A 17114-nucleotide genomic window follows, 5' to 3' on the forward strand; every position below is an offset into this window, starting at 1 on the left:
GTTTCACGGTGATCATCGCGTGTCGCCCTTCGAGTTCCCAGCGCGCTTTTCATAGCGCGCTTCCTTGGCGAAAGTTTCGGAAAGCTTCCTCGGCTCTGCCTCGGAGAATATTTCTTCTACTTCGCTTCGCATGTTTTCCCTTTCACATTCTTTTTATATATTTTGTTATACGGGGCAACAGTCTCGTCGCTTCTTCGTTATCAGATAAATGAAGATCATTAAACCGTGCGAATATTAAATTAACTTGCCGCAGTTTATGCTCGGTTTTGCGCTCCATCCTCTTTCCAATATTATCATTCCTATCTCATTCGCAACTACACGCTGCATAAGTGGAAAGTAAGAAACAATTGCTTGCCCCGCGTCCTAATAAATTTGCCTCCGAAGAAGGCTACTCGTGTGTCCAACGACGGTTAGTAAGGATCAACGAGATCGAATCAGTTCCAATTAGATGCGTTTTCATCCTCCTTGAATTCCATGTAGATTTCGCCCATGTGCAAGAGAAACGAAAGAACACGCTCCCTGTTAAAAGTATCCCTCGTTCATCTCGGTCAGTAGGTCAAATCGCTGGGTCCTGGCCCTGCGTCAAATCACCACGCACCATCTCGACCTTCTACCATGTGCGGGTAAAGTGCAGAAAAACAGTCTGCCCGGTGAAGCGGACAGATTAATTAGCAGGTTGATCTTCGTCGGACAGGCTAATCCCCTTTCACGGGAGTCGTAGGGGACGAGAAATAGAAAGGGAAAACGGGCGGCAGAGAGCGTGCGTGGTCGATATAGCCGGCCTGGTAGTTGAGAAACTGCACCAATTGCACGAGTTTCAGCTCGTTAATGAAGTGGCTGGCGTCAGTAACGACGTACGCTCGGCTGCCACGGCCCGTAATGACGCGGCTCTCGTACAACTAGCGTTTTCTCTGTAGTGGTTTGCAAAGGGTGCTCGCTTGTGTTGGTGTGGCACGTCGGCTGGGTCAGGTTCACAGCAGCTATTAACGCTTCACACGCTGGCGTAAAGAAGCGCCAGGCGCCTACAGGCGATAAAGTAAGGTAGAGAGGAAGATGCCGGGGCTGAGGCGAGGAGGCGCCGCCACTCATCGGCTGCGAGACGAGGAACGCGAGGGGTTGCTTTGCTACGGCGTCGTATCAGTGTACAGACGCGCAAGGACGAAGAGCGGCAGAGGGCAGCGGGAATTTCAGGGTCGTAGGGAGATAATGCCTCTCTTAGAGCGTTCGTGAATGGAACGGATCGTTTCCCGCTACTACGACCTTTCCTCGCGTGGTCCTACGGCGAAGGGTCAATGGCCCTGTTTAAAGGCGACTGCCACGATCGTTCCACTACGTCACCAGGCGTGATCGTTTTGCGAAGGATCAGCTGCGATAACCGATCCGCTCTCTCTCTCTCTCTCTCTCTCTCTCTCCCTCCCTCCCTCTCTCTCTTGGATATTCTTTGTGCGCGTGCAGCTTGAATGGTCGGTGAAGTTTTACGAGCGTTTTAAGATCGACTTTATGTCTAGCGGAGGGTCGGGCATCGTTTGTGTAGTTCAACGTGCTTGTTGAATCGACTGCGTGAATTTCAGCGGTTGCGGTTTTGTTTTGTGCTTGCAGGTATCACGTTATGATGTTGCGGTAACGTTTAGCATCCCAGTCATTGCAACTGCTCGAATCCTAACGCAATTCAATTTCTTCGTAGACACACGTCCTTCGAATCGTACTCGTCGTTCTGTGGTTCAGTTCTCTGTAGGAGATTGTTAGCGTCGTCAATTAGAATTTACATCTTGGCAATCCTCTTTGCGGAATCAATTTTCAGTCATCCACTAGAAATAGGTCGGTGAGATTACGTTCATCTATCGATCGATCATGTAGCTGCCTCTTCAAAAACTGCGATCGTGGACGCTCTTATATATATATCGATACGGCGAAGATAAGGATCGTTGTATAACGTCATTAACTTATACATTGATCGATATCGTTGACCCAATTAACTGGTTAAATAACTGGCTTGTATTATATTTAATCAACCATCTCGTACTTTCTTTCTCTTCAGAGGATGACGTTCGCGATGCATCGACGATGTCGGCAAAACCGATACGATAAAAGTAAAAATCGCTAAGGTCGACGATCGCAGCATCGACCATATCTAACGTCATTAACTCGAACATTATCAACCGTTTTCATGGGATATTCGACTTGCACGACATTTAGCCATCCATCTCGTAGCTGCCTCTTTCTAAGGGGACGACGTTCCTAAAGGACCAACGTCGGCGCGATAAAAATAAAAGTCGTCGGGTCGTCGATCGCAGCATCGTGAACGCGCGATTCCTGCTTTCTCGCTGACAACGCTATCATTCGCTAGGAAGAGGCCGCCCGCGTAAACACGAGGGTAAGTTTCCGCTAATTTGAAATTCAAGATGCGGCGACTGCGGGATTCCCTAAAAGAGATGTCAGGCTGGGATATCAGCTGACTGGCGGCGTTGCTAAGATGCACCCATTCATCCCCGCCTGATCCCAGCTTCTCTTTCTTCATTCACACATTCACGGCGGGCCCTCTCGTGTTCGCCCATTGACGTGCCTCTATTTTCTCTCTTCCTCGTTGCCTCCCGGTCTAGCCACCAGGCTTGGCCGTTATGTCGGCCGATTACACCCTCTCTTTCCCTCCTCCCTCGGCATCTTTCTCTCCTAACGTCCTCTTGCGGTAATACCACCACGACTAACGCGCAATCACGACCACCAAGAAGCATGGATATCCAACGAAGCTTCCTCGACTCGCTACCGCCGCGTCATCCCCTTGCCTTCGCCAACACAAATACCCTTTCCCTCTGCTCACCGTCTGGCCACGTTCACCGACCTCCACGTGCCATCCCTCTGGCTCACCGTCGCTATTTTTCTTCGTCTTTCACCCGCCGCTCTCCTCGCCCAGCGCTCAGCCAGCCCCGGTATTTTCCTTTGTTTATCGCCGCGAACAACTTAGCCAGCAGGTAGCTGGCGCAACAAAGACGGAAGAAACGAGCGGGAATGCGACTGGACTGGGCGGACGCGCACCTCCTCGTGCAACAAGGATGCCGCGAGGAAGACGATTGCCGGCCACGCGAGATCCTAACCGTTCGAGCGAAACGAGAGACGTCGCTCGCTACGAACAAGGACAGCCTGGCGTAGTTGGTTGTTCGTGCGTTTGGAATTTTGCGGGCAACTCCGATGGGCAGATCGATGGGCAAACAGGTAGTCGACGTTCTATTCCATCTTTCCATTTGATGTGGCTGACTCTTAGTAGGTCGGATCAAACAGGATAAATAAGTGGCGAATTGAAAGATAATTACTGAACGGCTCTGTCAGGATCAGAAACAATGCAGTGAGTGCAAAAATGGAACAAGCCTGGAGAACAATGTACCTTCTCACACGCGATTTGATCCACCAACTAGTGCCGGTTGACGGTTAATGTCGATTGATCGGTTGAAGTCGTCTCTTACTCGTGAAAAATCTGTTTCCTTGCACTTGCAGTGTTTTCTTCGGTTATTATTGAAAAAAGGAAGATGCAGCAGATGTCTGAGCTACGTTAACGCATAATAAGCTTTCTCTCCTGAGAAATCTGCTGAAAAGGAGATTCAGCGGAAGTTATGTCACCTTCGTCTGGTCGTCAAAAGCTACGTTTCATCACGTGTCGATCGAACAACATCTGATAAAATTGTGGAACGGTTAACGCGTTATACAGCGTTTTCAACTGAGATTGCACAGGCTGTTATCTTGCTGAATCGTAGAACACTATGAAAAAGTCGCCTATATTTCCTTTCGTTACAGGATAAGAAAGTTAAACTGCACTCGAAACGGTGACCATTAAATGTGGCAGTGGTACAGTACAGTCCGTTACAGGCTGTAGCATTCTTCATAGTTAAAAACTGACTTGCTGTTATCTTCAATGTCTAAACCCTCCTCACCACTCAGCCTAGTCGCGTCCTACATCTCGTCTCCTTGACCCGAGCATTTTCTTTCCGGCAAAGTATCTTTGCCAAGTATATCCGACAGCGGTGGAAAACGTTCTCGCCAGAGTACCAAACGAGTGTTTCCTTCTTGAAAAGGAGAGCCCTCGAGGAATGTACAAACATGGTAAGTTAGAAAATCTACGATTCAACGAAACTTGTTAAACGTACCGTTCTTTTGTCTATCGCCAAAGAAAGTTAGGCAATTGCTATGAATCTGGCAACAAATACGCCGAGATAAGTTGAAAACAATTGATAATAATTTAAAGTTACCGCATAGCGTGTGAAATAATAATGAAATCTAGTACGTGTCGGATCATTCTACCGAGGTATTAAGGATTCATACGCTTGTCCCAGCTGGCCTACTTCCAAGACACAGTTTCGTGCACAGTCACCATATCTCCCCTCGTTCGCCCAAAATCTACGATAATACGACTCTAAATCATTCCAACGAGCTGTGTATCTCATAACGAAACTTCCAGCCTGCCAAAGTTTCGCGGAGACTCGAAGCAACCCTTGCCTAACCCTTTCGCAGTCCTATCGAGTTTAAACGCGGCGTCATATCGCTTGGAATTATTCATTTTCGTCGAACGAGTAGCAATCAGTAGCTCGTGCGAATGATGTTCGTGGAAATTCATATTTCTTCGAGTATTGTTTCGTACTCGGCAAACGTTCACGTCCTTAGATCTTTGAGAAGCGCACGAACACAGTCCGCTAAACGTCCACAGAGTGGAAGCGAGATTCGCAACCGCCACTTCCATTAATTATTTTCCATGAATTATTTCCCACCACTTTGAAATGTTCCCTAGTAGTTTCAAACGAACCTACCCAATGCTGTAGCCGTGAAACTTGGAAGAACGAGAATTTCTAAATTTCATGAATCCGCCGGTAGCCTAGCGAAGCTAAACGGCAGTTTAGAAGGAGCCAGCAGCGAGCTGAAAGCCGATACACAAGCGGAATAATCCTTCGCTTCGCTGACTGAGAGTAGACGCTCGATCGAGTCAGAAAGATTCCCTCGACGGGTTAAAAGTCGTTCGATATCTTGGGGTTCGTGTCACACGTGGCGTACCTGGCAAGGCAGAGCTGGTTCGTAAGGGTGGCGGTACGGTACGGCCCGTTGGAACTGAAATATTCCAGTAGTCCTGTACTACGGGTTCTCCTCTTCGTTCACTGGGTCAAGTTCAAAGCGCTGGGTAAGACGGAGGCGGCTGTTCGGAAACGAGGAAGACGGAGGAACGCGGAAGAAGGACGAGAGAAAGGAGAAACAGGAGGGTGAGGAGGAGGCAGGAAGGACGACTAAAGTCGTTCTTTCGTTAGTAACCACCGATCGATGGTTGATCGAGATAACAGGTAGGCGAGGTCGCTATAAGGGGTTTGCGAAGTTTCGAATGCCGGTTTAAATTCTCCCCTGTCGCCACCCTGCCCATCCCTCGCTCTTCCCTTTGCTCTCTCTTCTTCCCTCTGTCGGCCGTTCATTCAGCTCGTTGCCTCGTTCTCTTTCTACCTCCGGCCGAGTATCCCTCTTTAATCTTCTCCCTCTGCGGCGCAGCACCCCACGCGAATGTAGGTGAACTTGCCTGGTTCGAGGTAAACTACCGTCGAGACCACGCCGGTGCACGCGTGTGTCCGTGTATGCTTTATATGCACTTCCGTGTGCACGCGACACTGTGTGCGCCCGGTACGAGCACCGGCTGACACGTTTGCACGGTTCGTTAGCGGATACCTGGTGCTCCAGATTCGCGGCACGACCGCGCCACCACAGCACGGACAGAGATAGAGAGAACGTGCCGGCTGCCGGGAAAAAGAGCAACCAGGAGAAGAGAAAGAGACGGAGAGAAGGTAAAGGGCTTATCGCGATGGCAGCGCGCTGCAGGAATCCGGTCCGCTTATCGCTCCTGCTGCCTGTAAACATCGACGGCGATCTGCCCTTTCGCGTACGACTTCCTTGTTGCACGTCCTGTTCCCGATCTTTACTGGCTTCCTCCTCAAGATCCGCTGCTTCCGATTACACGGCTAAGTAGACTCTAACCTATGAGTCTCGATGTATATAGGATTTTCACCGAGTTTATTCGCACAGCAGCTTCTTGTTCCTCAGCTTTGCCACGTCTCCTCTCGAGATTAATCGATTCCCATTAAGAGGATCATGCGAGTCTCTAATAGCTGCGAATTTTCCTGTATCAGCTTTCACGGGTCCATCGAAAAGCAGGTTGCTTCTGAAGATTTGGCTATTAGCTGGATAATATTATTTCGTCTACATGATTCTGATTTTAGTGGAAAGTCAGGTTGCTACGTCTCTTCTGAGGATTGGCTGGTTCCAATTGCAGGCACAGGTGGATTACGAGTGTTAGCGTGTGGAGGATTTTTAGCCAGTTTTCTTGGAAACCAGCTTCCTCTTTCTATTCTTCTCTGTGTTCTTTTACAGAGGAGCAGTTTTCAAATTCAACCAGGTCCACGTCAAAACGATCACTGCTGTTTCATTTCGTAATTAAGTCGCGTCCTTCTCACTGTCTTCAACGTTCAACGATGTGACATTAGTTGCGCGCTAAAGTTACACGCTTGCTACAAAACATTCTGGTTTCATCATCCTCTCCATTTTCGCCCAAGTTCCAATTACCAAGAAATACGAATGTTGGCGAACGTACGTAGCTGCGGCGATAAAAGCGATTTTTACCGGGTCAAGTTTGCCCCGTTCGAAAGAGGATCTTGCTGAACGATAAAGAAGTGCGACTCTTTGTATACGCGGCGGATAAAGCGCTGAAGGAGAGCAGGGAATCGTTCTCGTGTTACTAATGAGCAATCGATGTCTTATTGAGATATCCTTCTTTCCTCTTGTCTCGTCTTTTTCTGCCCTTCCTCTTTAAAGGAGAACCCGAGCCTTGTCTCAGGTCCCCGCAGGTCTCCTTGGGTCCAGCAGTTTCACTTTTACTTTTTTACTCGTTCCACGATCTCAATCTGTCTTCCAGCTTTCGCTTTCTTTCGCTCTCGGGCCATCGTACAATGAGTCATGTCACTGACGTTAGTTCGCGCACGCTTTGTATAACAGGTTGTTGCACTTCGCGTACGATCGCACTTCCTCCTCCAGATGCAACGATTATCCTGCTATCACGCGATGGTAGTTGCAAGACTTGGTGGTTGACCAACATTTTGTATTTGTATTTGTTACGCGTAAGTTAGTCGGCAGGTGAAGTCGTTCGTTAAAACGAACAGAAGAGACAGGTAAATAATGGAACTCGATGATTCGAGTTGCTTCTCGCGCTAACGTACCTCTCAAACTTGATCGTCAATCACCAGAGATGATCAGTCACAAGAGTAGAACACGTGGGAAATTATTTCAGAACGTACGAAAATTGCATCGTCGTCGTTATACAAAAGAGTAGCGGCGAGTAGAATGAAAGGAGAAAAGAAATAGAATGGGAGGAAATCCATTAGTGGGATTTATCTTTGTCCCTGCGGGTTCCTCAGGACGCGAGTCTGATTTAATGTGTAGGAGGATTTTTACGTTTTACTTCGCCGCTATCATCCTTCTAAATTTATCCTGCCATAACTCGATCAACGCTGTAAATAACATGCTGTAGCTCTTTACAAATTTCTATTATAGCAGGTGAAATTTTAATTGGGTCAACTGTGCTTTGTAATCGCTGCAAATATTAATTTAGAACTTTCTCCGTTAAACGAGTTCCAAAAAGGATATTTCCTAAAAGAACGTAGTACTTTTAACGAAAGATATTGAAAAGCCAAAGAACTTAGGTTCGTCCCACTTTCACGCAGCTTCCATGAAAGAAGTTAGATCTTCTTTATTCGTAACGCGACGCGTATCTCGATTTACGCAAATAGATCTTGCGTTCTCGATGTCCCTGTGAATGATTCTCGGATATTTGTATAGCCAGCCGTATTTTTTCAATGGCAAACGCTACCTTTTATTTCTACTGCGGTAATAAATATTCATTTAGAAAAACTATTATCAACATGATAATTTCCCTCTTTTGCAAGGTCGTCAACTCTCTGTTGAAACTCTCGAAACAATTGCTACGCTCGTAAAGCAGCGACAAAAAGCTACGAAAGAACGCTGTCCTGTTTGGAAATATTTGACGAGCAAAAAGAGGAATCCAATGGAAAGTTCATAAGCCCTGTACAGAGTAACTACAGTTACTTCGTGTAAATAACTTCGAGAAAAAACCGCCAGCACGCCGCACTTACGGCAGACGTCATCAATCATCCGTAATCAAACACGCCAGCACGCGATCAATATTTTAAACAGTTTTCAGACTTCAATTAACCTCTCGACAAATTTCCGACTAGCGACAAATTGAGACAAATCGAGGCGCGCCATCGACGTTTACGCAACGCCATCACCGACACGCCGTTCTACGTACGTTCGCGTTCAAGTCAGCCAGCGTGGTAGCCACGTTCGCTCAGGTTAGGCGTGTCGAGATCCTTCAGCCCCAGTTCCAAACAACCACTTTTTTCTGCCCCTCTATCGGCCGATCCTTACGGGGCACGTGCGGTTTCTCGTGTGATCGACGTGGATGGAATACTCGCTTCTGGATGTTGGCCGTATACGCCAAGTGTCTCGCGTACGCGCGAACGTGTCTGCTGGGAGCTGGGAAAAAACCGGAGAAAGCGCGACGGAGAAAGAGAAAGAGAGTAAAAAAAAGAGGCAAAGAGAACGAGAGGGAGAGCAGGAACGTGGACTCTTTCTCTCTCTGTCTGTCTGTAGAGACGCGTGTACGCGTCCGCGTTGTCTGCGTGCGACGGTGTGTGTACGTGAGAGTGGCACGCGATCGTCGAAACTTTTGCTGTCCCGCGAATCGAGAGGTATGCAACAGCTGTTATCGTGTTACGGGTTCGCACGAGCGGCCCGTAACTTCATATCATCGTGCTGGTGGTGGTTGTAGGAGACCACTCGATGGAGTAGGTCAAGTTCACCACGCTTATGATAACATTTCTGCTCCGTTGCAGTTCCGTTCCGCGTCTAACTGCACGTCTTCTGGCCCCGTACTCCTTCGCCTCATCCTCCTCAAACCATCTCCTCCACCTCCGCTCGCAATCCGCTGTACTCTTGCCGTCCCACGGATTCCCCGCTCCACATTCCTCTTTCTCCGTCTTTGTCTAACCGCTTTCATCCCTCCGTTTAGCCCGCCCTTTAAACAGACTCGTCTGCCCTCATCCTTTCCGCTCGCGTTTGTAAACATCGCGAATCCGTGCGGGTGCAGCAACGGCTCACCTTGTGTTTGCTGCTTACGAGACCGCCATAGAGGACACTGGCATGCCTTGGTAACCTGCGCTGCTTTATCGTGATGCGCTATGGATGGAGGAATTCCAAGTTCAAGGCCGAGCCGAGACAGGCAGTAGTCGTAGAAACGAGGATGTTGACATGAGATTTGTTATTCTGCACCAGGGCGATTTTTTACGTTTGCTGCAGTTTGATAGAGACTTTTCGATGGATGAGCTTAGCGTATTTATCTCAAAGGTGGAGGAATTTCAGGTTCGAGGGCCAGGGACGTAGTCGTAGAGACGAAGAATTTGACGTAGGATTTGCTATTCTGCGCCAGGGCGATTTTTTACGTTTGCTGCAGTTTGATAGAGACGTTTGGATGGATCAGCTTAGTGTATTTATCTCCGTGTCGAAGGTGGAGGAATTTCAAGTTCAAGGCCGAGCCGAGACACGCAATAGTCGTGGAAACGAGGATGTTGATGTAGGATTTGCTATCTTGCGCCAGGGCGATTTTTTACGTTTGCTGCAGTTTGATCGAGACTTTTCGATGGATGAGCTTAGCGTATTTATCTCCGTGTCAAAGGTGGAGGAATTTCAGGTTCGAGGGCCAGGGACGTAGTCGTGGAGACGAAGATGTTGACGTAGAATTTGCTATATTAATTTGTACTTTACAATTTGTCCAGCTGGACATTTGGTAAATTTTTCAAGCTTAATTGCTAAATAACACGCGGATGGTTATCCCCAGCGGGATACCATCTTCGAGTTTGACTATTTTATTTCTTTACCGAGGTCAGTGCGGTGTTTTCTTTTTAGTCTTCTTTCTGCGAAAGTTTTTAAGTTTGACCGAGTTTGATCGAGACGTTTCGATGGATGAGCTTAGTGTATTATCGTGCTGTTTGATAAAGGAATTGCAAGTCGAAGAGAGTGTCGAGAAATATAGTAATATTGCTGTAACAGTAATAGCAATATTTTAATTTCCCCATGCACGTCTTGTACATATGTAGACGATAACAATTGCTAGTCAAATGTTAAAATACTCGTGTTAGACTAATGTGGTTGAATGTTTCTTATACTTCTCGAAACAATGTCACTTTCCGTTTGAAATTGAATGTACCAATTTTATCACATATTTATTCTCTCATTATTTATTCAATATTCCAATTATCAAACAGAAGAATAACATCGGGCGCAAACGATGCTATTAAATTTCGCGAAGTGTACGAACGACGATGGACATTAAACGTGTTGATTTAAACAAAATGTTGACGAAACAACCGAATACTTGTGATAGTCAGATACATTTAAAAATCTCAATGCTACTCGCTATAATGATACTGGATAATGATCGTCCTAGAGACCATGTTCGTCTATTTTTTACTGGAAGAGGAGGGGGGGGGGGAGTACCGGTAATTTGACTCCGGTTGGCGATTGCACGTAGCGGCGATATTGTTTTGCCCGGAGTTTGTTTACTTTTAAATCTCGTGCATCGAAGCAGCGTTGATACTCGGAGGCAAAACAACAACATGAGTCACTCTCGGTCCAGATCGCCCTATGACTCATGCGCCGCTACAAATTAGTCGGCATCGTCGTGTCGAAAGAGCAACAGACTGGGTCGAACGAAACAAAGCGAAGCAATTCGCACGCACTAGACCAACCAGCAAGGAACGAATTTAAAGCAACGACTGAAAGTACATGTTCGAAGAGGAAGAAGAGGTTGGAAATCTCGCTGCCACAAATCCTACGTCTGCCAGGAAATCCGAGCCACTTGCACGGAACGGTTTCTCCTTGAAGAAATTCCGTGGCCGTTGCCTCGGTTGGGTCTCGCGTACGCAATAAAATGGAACAACGAGCGAGTGAGTCACCGGGTGAACCGAGTGCCGCGACCAGACAAACGATGCACCACGTTTCACGCTGATCGAGAAAGTTGAGAGAATCCATGGACGTGACGCTGAATGACGCGAGCCCATTACCTTCCGCAACTCTCGAAGCAGAAGAGGAGGCGCGCGCGTGTCTGTGTGGTCCCCGAGTGATTTCTTACGCTGGTAAACGGAACAGTGTCTCGCACACACGTTCGCCCCGAAAGCAACACGATGTTTAGCGAATGTATACGCGGAACCCGGCGATTACGATCGTTGAGTGATTTACGAGCTCGGCCGGCTCGCACGAGTCCCTTAACCTGTATGTTTGCAGACCGCATTCCTGGGAAGGTTCGTAACGCGGCAGAAGCACGTGCTGGCGCGTCTCTTGCTGCTCGATTTGGCCGTCAGACGGGGCCGAGAAGCGGCCGACGTTCCTTCTCTCGCGAGTACCTACGTACGTGCATGTATCAACGGTCTTTTATTTCTCTCGCTTTATTTCTATCCTTTTGCCACTCCCCTGCTCCCGTTTTATGTACCTACCTTCCGGCCATTCTGTCCACGAGTCGAACGCACTTACTTTGATTTATATTGCGGCGTGGCTGTCTTTAAAGAACGCCGGTTCCATCGCCGATGCAATTTGTATACATAGGTTGTCCGATAGGTTCGATAGGTTCAAAGGATGCGCTAGAAACACGCGAAAGTACGAGAAGGAAACACCGTCGATGATTGGATTAGCAATTACCTTTGCGCAATATTTTTCTCCACGAGTTTCACGTGCAAATCTTCGCTTTTTTCTCTTCTTTTCTAACGTACTCGCAAGCTCTAGATTTTAGTATATTTTTTCACCGTGGCGTGTCGCCGAGGAAAATACCAGTAGGTAATTTTTTGATATATTTTTAAGAAGAAATACCATGGAATCGGAAAGAAAGTGTCAGTGATGATATTGTGAAATATTTTTATCAGCGAGCTTAGCGTGGAAATTTTCGCGTTTCTTCCTCAATTTCTTTTTCGAGGAGGGAATTTGGTACGTTTTGTAATTAATTTGTCGAGCAGGGTAGATAATGGAAGGTTTTTGAATTAACAGTGCCAGCAGTCCTCCAGTGAGTTTCTCTAATGTTGTTTTGTTAATGGCGCGTGTTTCTCTAATTTAGTTTTTGTTTTTTATTTCAGAGTGATGCGCGCGTCTGTGTGTGAGGTCCGCTGGATGCTTTTTGCGTTTCACAGGTCTCGCTATATCTGCAGCGTACAAGGTTTGTATTAGCTTGTTTAATTTGTCATTTCCTCTCGCGACCAACCTTTTTTCTGTTTCCTCGATCGACATGGGAATTTTTATGACCGCGTATAATCTTGTTTGTTCCTTTCAAGTCACTGCTACGTTGATCTTCGAACGAATCCTGTTCTCTGAACTGTCCAAGGCCATCCGGTACAAGCAACGTTATTCGATTAATCGCGTAGACTTTTTGGTATAGTTAAAAAAACTACATATAAAGTTTGCAAAGAGCAATAGGTCTGGCAATATCAATTACTATACGCACAACGTTGTATGGACGGTTCAGACGTTTTCCAGCCGAAAATCATTGCACAATATCTTCTTCTCAACGCGAGAATTGATTGTAATTTTAATAAATATTAAAAAAAAAAAAACAATATCTTCAGCATATTTCTATGGAGAAAGTCGAGATGAAAGCTTAAATAAAAAAATGTATTATTAACCGGTTGACACGCAAGCGAAATAAGACTCTACGCGTACTAAAAATACCATTTAATGTAGGCCAACGTAAAATTATGTACAATTCTTGGCATCGTCTAAACGTCCACCTTTAAAATGATATACGCCGTCTGCCGGAGGTCTTTGTACGTTAAGCGATTAATATATCTTCAGTATCACAGCTTGGAGACATTTTTCGCTGTAGAATTCGAGTTACAGGAAATTTTTATGACAACCAAACTCAATAAGATCTCTCGTTCTTTTTTTTTTTTTTTATTTGGGAGTATTTTACAATCAATTCTCATTGAGAATTATAAGTAAATTATTCTGGTACTATAACGTGAATAATAATAAATAATTATCGTATGTTTGATTCTAGCTGAATCAAATGTAATCTAATGTTTGGATTAGATTCGTTGGGAAAACGCGAGTTCGTTCACGACAATGTTTTTGTTTTTGTTATTTACTGGCGTGGTACTATAACGTGAATAATAATAAATAATTACTATGTATGTTTGATACTAGGTGAATCTAATGTAATCTAATGTTTGGATTAGATTCGTTGGGAAAGCGCGAGTTCGTTCACGACAATGTTTTTGTTTTTATTATTTGGCAGACTATTTATAATAAATCCTCATTGAGAATTATAAGAACAATTCTGGTACTATAACGTGAATAATAGTAAATAATTATCGTATGTTTGATTCTAGCTGAATCAAATGTAATCTAATGTTTGGATTAGATTCATTGGGAAAACGTGAGTTCGTTTACGACAATGTTTTTGTTTTTGTTATTTAGCAGACTATTTACAATAAATCCTCATTGAGAATTATAAGTAAATTATTCTAGGGTGGTAATGTAACGTGAGTAATAATAAATAATTATCGTATGTTTGATTCTAGCTGAATCAAATGTAATCTAATGTTTGGATTAGATTCGTTGGGAAAGCGCGAGTTCGTTTACGACAATGTTTTTGTTTTTATTATTTGGCAGACTATTTACAATAAATCCTCATTGAGAATTATAAGTAAATTATTCTGGTACTATAACGTGAATAATAGTAAATAATTATCGTATGTTTGATTCTAGCTGAATCTAATGTTTTTTTTATTTATTTATTTAAATTTTACAATTTGTCCAGTAGGACATTTGGTAAAATAGAATCTAATGTAATCTAAAGTTTGGATTAGATTCATTGGGAAAACGCGAGTTCGTTCACGACAATGTTTTTGTTTTTATTATTTGGCAGACTATTTACAATAAATCCTCATTGAGAATTATAAGTAAACAATTCTGGTACTATAACGTGAATAATAATAAATAATTACTATGTATGTTTGATACTAGGGCGAAAAACAGAATATTTAGAGTAAGTAGAAGTTTTTCTGTGTTTCTTATATTCGAGAATCGATTGTAAAATTCTTCCAAATAAATAAATAAAATGTTTCTTATATGCATAAGGGCAACTTGAACGACGCTCTATGCGTCGTTGCCCCTCGTGGTAAGCCTACTCGAGTGGCGGTCATAAATTTTCTGTCTAAGAACACGCTGACAACTTCCCTTAGCCCGGATTATTGTAATTTCTCGGCTCGCAGTTACAACGTTGTCCATATTTTTAAGGCAGTTAGCCTGACGCTGTTCTGCTTTTCGGAGGATTTATGGCAGGTACTTAGGTTAGACTGTGTGTGGCTGGGATGAGATTGCGCGGATGTTAAAGCTGAACGATGACTCAAAATCAGCTACTTAACCATCGAACTTCGAAAGTCGTAGCGCGTTTTAAAAACGATAAACACCAGGTTTTCGTGAACAATAGGAACGTTGTTTTTAAGAGAATCAGATTCTGTGTTCTCAACTAGTCCGCAAACTTGCAACTAATTTATCGTTCTGGAAAATCTAATGTATCGTTAACATAGCGCCTAGTTAAACCTTCCTCGGCAACTCGGAGAATGCAAATTAAATCTCGCGCTTGACAAAACCTTCCACTTTTCATTTCTATAGAAAACTGTCCAGGGACGTTTGTGCGATGATCTAACGACCTTGACAAGAATCCTTGAATTTTCTCAGACCTCAAGTTCATTTAAGCCAAGGGAAAAATGTCCAAAGTTCGAAAAATAATTCTTTGAAGGAAAAAATATTCTTTCAAGGAAAGGAACTCCACGTGTATATAATTTACAGACTATCAGGCGATAGAATTTGTCCAAAAAAGGTACAGAAACAAGAGCCCAAGACCTTCAATGTAAACTAAGCGGCGCGAATCGAAAGAAACGTTCAGACGTCAACAGGCAGCACTTCGGCTTAGGCAGCTTATTCGGTAAGAGGCTAGAAGGTTAGGGGCAGCGAACCTTGACAATGAACAGCGCTGCAACAATTTCCAGAACACGTAGCAACTGGCACACAGACGAACTTGAATATCAGTTCGATATCAATCGCGGGCTTGCGGACGTCGTTTATATACACGGCCTTACACACCTTCCTCCCTCTTTCTCCTCCGCTCTCAACCCCTTCCTCTCCCTTTCTGTCGTGCAACAAGTGTGACGGCTCGTAGCGTTGGGTAGGTAGGGAATGAACCAACGAAAAAAAAAGAAAAAAAAAAGATAAAAGAGGGAGAAGAGAGAACGATTTAGAGGGTGAGTGGGAGAACAAGAGGGGCAGAGAAGGAGAGACAGAGACAGAGACAGACAGAGAGAGAGAGGATGCATCAGCCGTAAAGAGGAGGACGGAGGGCTGGAGGGGAGAAAGGATGGAAAATGGGTCGACTTTTGTGTACCGACGAGCTTTGCGAGTACGTCAACGCCAGAACACACCTGCAGTTCAACGGTTCACCTCGTTTCCTAGTAAATGTCCTGCTTCTCCTCTCTCTCTCTCTCTCTCTCTCTCTCTCTCTTTCTCCTTTTCTTTCACTCGCACCCTGTCTGCACCCCTACACTTGGTGCCTCGCGTCCTTGAGAACTGCACTCGTGTGCGGATAGTACGCATACGCGCGCATTCCCATTGATCTGTGCTACCTGTCTTCGTGGAATATCCGATGGAGCGGAATTACAGCGGCGAGTTCCAGCCTTCTTCATCTTCCGTCACACGTAATCGACGATAATTACGACAATTCCCATGGAAAAATGTATCGCGTTTGCTTCGAGAGACTCCAGTCGCCTCCAATCGCTGGCGACGATTCGCTCGACGATTAACCAAGAGAAAAGACGTCGACTTGATCGCTGGGGTCAGCAGGTTGCTCGAAGGTTCGGCGATGGAAATCGCGTACGATGCTCCAACGACTCGATTTCCACGTTGATGTTGGCGGACGTTGAGCTAGTTGCGTGGAACGACGTGCGTGTGCCAAAGCTCGTCTGCGGTGACCGACTGAGAAATAACAGAATCGCTGAGCCGGTTCAATGCGAAAAGTCGCGGTTTTACGGTTCTAAATGAAAAAGCCGGTGACGCCTGGCGCACGCCGGCAACTTAATTACACCGCCTGCCACAGGTGCTGAACGTAATAAATATTTCATGAGCAAAACAGTCATTACATTGTTTGATTATATTTACATACATTTGATTGCCGGGCCGCGTGATTAATAACCGTCCCGTCGTTGGCTTGCCTTCCTCCGCCCCTTCCCGCATCCCATTTATTCCCGTGCTCGTTATTATTCCTCGGTTCTTTCGCGATCGCACGAAAACACGTGGCCCGATCGCGTAACGAATCAACATAAATATTTGACGAAGCGCCAGTGCTATTGACTCGTGCTGATGAATCACCGCCGCTTCTGTAACGCGCTGATTTTCCAGCAAATGTTTATAACGAGTCATTGAGTTTCGACTGTCGGGCATTTGTCGCGCTGTGTCTCACTGCGAGTTTCGCACATTCCACGATCGTCCTCGAGGTCGAACGCGTCTCAGCGCGGGGTCTGTCTTTGTCTCGTCATTTTCGTCGCTTCCGCAATGCTGGGAATTTTCCGGTAAATGTTTTTAACCAGTGACCGAGTTTTCTTTCACCGTCAGCTGTGTATCGAAGGATCGCGTTTGTATATTTTATTTATACGTCTTATGGCGAAGTCGAGGCTTTGCAAGGTCGCCTCGTGGTAAATAAATCTCAGCATAGTCCGTCTCTAATTTTCGTCTCGAACCTTCTGCATATTTTTGAAGAAGGTTCAAAGCTTTGTGCTTCACGAAGATGGTACCCCGCTGGGGGTAGCCACGATAATCAAACAGCCAAAAAATTCTACCAAATGTCCAAATCGGACAAATTGTGAATGTAAACAACTAAATAAAAAAAAAAAAAAGAAAAAACTTTGTGCTTCACGCGACTCAATTAAATGCTTCGTCTTGTTTCATCGACTTATTTAACTGCACGTTAATCTTATCAGACGCATTCGTTT

The 17114-nt window shown here is 45.3% G+C and overlaps 1 protein-coding gene across 18 annotated transcripts in view; it reads left to right on the plus strand.

Moving 5' to 3' along the window:
* LOC126874937 (zinc finger protein rotund) overlaps positions 1-17114 on the plus strand; it is a 406667-nt gene that overhangs the window by 101286 nt on the left and 288267 nt on the right. For all 18 annotated transcript variants that reach the window (XR_007693127.1, XR_007693129.1, XR_007693126.1 and 15 more), the window contains one exon: positions 12210-12289. The gene's annotated coding sequence lies outside the window, so the exon portion shown is untranslated. The remainder of the gene's footprint in view (positions 1-12209; positions 12290-17114) is intronic.

Source organism: Bombus huntii, chromosome 17 (assembly GCF_024542735.1).
Source record: "Bombus huntii isolate Logan2020A chromosome 17, iyBomHunt1.1, whole genome shotgun sequence".
NCBI classification, from domain to species: domain Eukaryota; kingdom Metazoa; phylum Arthropoda; class Insecta; order Hymenoptera; family Apidae; genus Bombus; species Bombus huntii.